This window comes from Coptis chinensis, unplaced genomic scaffold (genome assembly GCF_015680905.1).
Source record: "Coptis chinensis isolate HL-2020 unplaced genomic scaffold, ASM1568090v1 utg8755_pilon_pilon, whole genome shotgun sequence".
Taxonomy (NCBI): Eukaryota; Viridiplantae; Streptophyta; class Magnoliopsida; order Ranunculales; family Ranunculaceae; genus Coptis; species Coptis chinensis.
Window position 1 is genome coordinate 1 of NW_028238187.1, and position 2,500 is coordinate 2,500.

The window sequence follows — 2,500 nt, forward strand, 5'->3', positions numbered from 1 at the left end:
AGGTTCCTTACTCACGATCTTCGCTTCGTAGAGTTTGAATAAAGATTCGAACCAAACTAAAGCTTAGAACAACTAAAAATTAGATGTTACAATAAAGGGAAATTAAGGAGTAAGGATATAATATAAATGTTAGATTTTTCCTTCCTACACAAACATTAATAAAAACATTAACAATGAAAACATGCACTTAATAACCTAAATAGAAATTTGAAAGAGAAGTTGGAGAGTTAATCCTCCTCATGTGAAACTATCATTAGTGTTGATTTGAAAAGGTTTTGATTCTTCCTAGACTCATAGACAAGTCCCTAACGGAAAAATAGATTTGATCCCTAGCATGCATGGCTCACTAAAGAGCTCATACATGCTAGCAAGTGAAACCAAACAATGACTTATCTCTAAGCTCATTGCTTGATTCCTAACTAAACTCTACACCAACTACCATTTTGGGGTAGGATGTAGAGTTAGTTGTTCTTCCTAAACCTACCAAACCAACAACAATTGGTTTACCCTCACATGAGTTAGATTAACTCCCCAAAGGGAAGTTAGCTCATGATCCTTGGGACAAGGATTTATGAACTAAGAAAAAGAGAAAGAGAGAGAGAGAGAGAGAGAGAGAGAGAAAATATCAACAACCAAACTCACTTCTATTATTTCTAGAAGAACAAGTGTTCCTCCATTAAAACTATTACAAGCTTTTTTAATAAAAACTAAAAACTAACTTCTCATTTTCACTAAGGAACTAAAATAATGTCATGTGAGGAAAATAAGTCAAGGGAGTAAATGGAGTGTCCCCCCACATTTGTCTAATTTTCTCCATTTGAGAGAAATCTCATTTCCTCCCACGGAATTATCAAACCACATTGATTCATTTTTATCTACCACATTAAAACAAAGTGACACCTTTGCTTTTTTTTTCACTATTAACACCTAATCTAATTTATTACATGCAAGGTGTCAACTTTGCACCAATAATTTGTTATCTTTGTCTTGACATGCTCCATGATTGATGACTCATCCAATCTTGTGGCCCCAAGATAGTGGGTCCATGTGCAGTCCAGTGCCCCGGGTATTTTGGGCAGTTTTACAACTTCCCGCCATGCGTAGAGTTCATCGCCTCGATTGTCCGAAAGCTCTCTTTGTCGATTCGAGTCCCGGTTCGAGAGGTAGGAGCTTTGGAAGTTTGATGCTTCTACGCGGATTTGGGAGAATTCATATATACTGCCTCGCTTTATTTCAGTTTAACCAATATTTCCATGTTTAATGCAAATACCGCAAAAGTATGAAAACATATTTATTTCATGATTATTAAACACATAATGAACCAAATTTATATGTCTCAATGGGGTTTCATAATACACTTTTGGGTGCTTATCACACTACCCCCAAACAAAGCACTTTGCTTGTCCTCAAGCAAAGAAGAGACACTAAAATAGATAAGTGGCAAAAAATGTGTAGTCCTAAACTAATTCTCGCTTTCAGAGAGCGCAATTGCATTGACCATATGCAACAAGGCCTTTAAACCACTAGGAATTCCCTAGTGGACGAAGTTATAGCCTCGTGGAGAGTTTTCCAAAAAAGATACTCACAAACTTCATTTATACTACAACGACTCAAAGGATGTAAACTTGTTTCCTAAATTAATCTCAGATATCCATACATCTCCTTAGCAGTGGAACGAGGATTTATTTTTTGAAACTCAAGTTAATATGTATTCAATAATTAAAACATCTACATATGATTATTCATGCAGTGAACTTTTCATTGAAATATACTAGCAGTGGTTTTTTTCGATCCTTTGGAGAGCATACCTAAACGGGTTCTCTGTGTATGTGTTGAAACACATATTCACTCAAAAATTTTCCACTCGTGTTTTGTTAACTCCAGTGTGCAAAGGCAAGCACACGCTTCCTTACATCTCAATGACAAATGAGGAGCCGATGTCGATCAATCACGCCTACTACTTATTATCACACCACCCTACTCCTAATTGAGCTAGAGGTCTTTATTAGGTATGTGGGGCTTAGGTGATAGTGTACAAGAAAATGGAAATGGATAATCAAAATTTACTTAGTATGAGAGAATAGGGTCTTCATATATTTACACTAGAGAAATCCTTGTTTCCTTTCCTTCTTCTAACCGAAGTTTTTCCAACCTTGTTCTTAAGCCTCCTCGGATACTAAGTTTTTTATATATATTTTTATATATATATATATATATATATATATATATATATATATATGGCTTAAGAACATGATTCTATTTTCCTTTTCCTCAAGCAAGTAACCGACTTTATATTTGGGACAAGTCTTTTTCTTTATTCTTTCCACATTTCATCCTATTTCTCATACTCATCACTTAGGTAGGTTCTTTTTATTTGGTTTAATAAATGGGTAAGGAATTTTTGGTGAAAGTGAAAGGTTTGATGAACGGTTCAAATGGAGTGACTATGGTAATATTTGTAATGTAAGAATTTTAGCTATGTCGATCCAAAGAAGGCCTA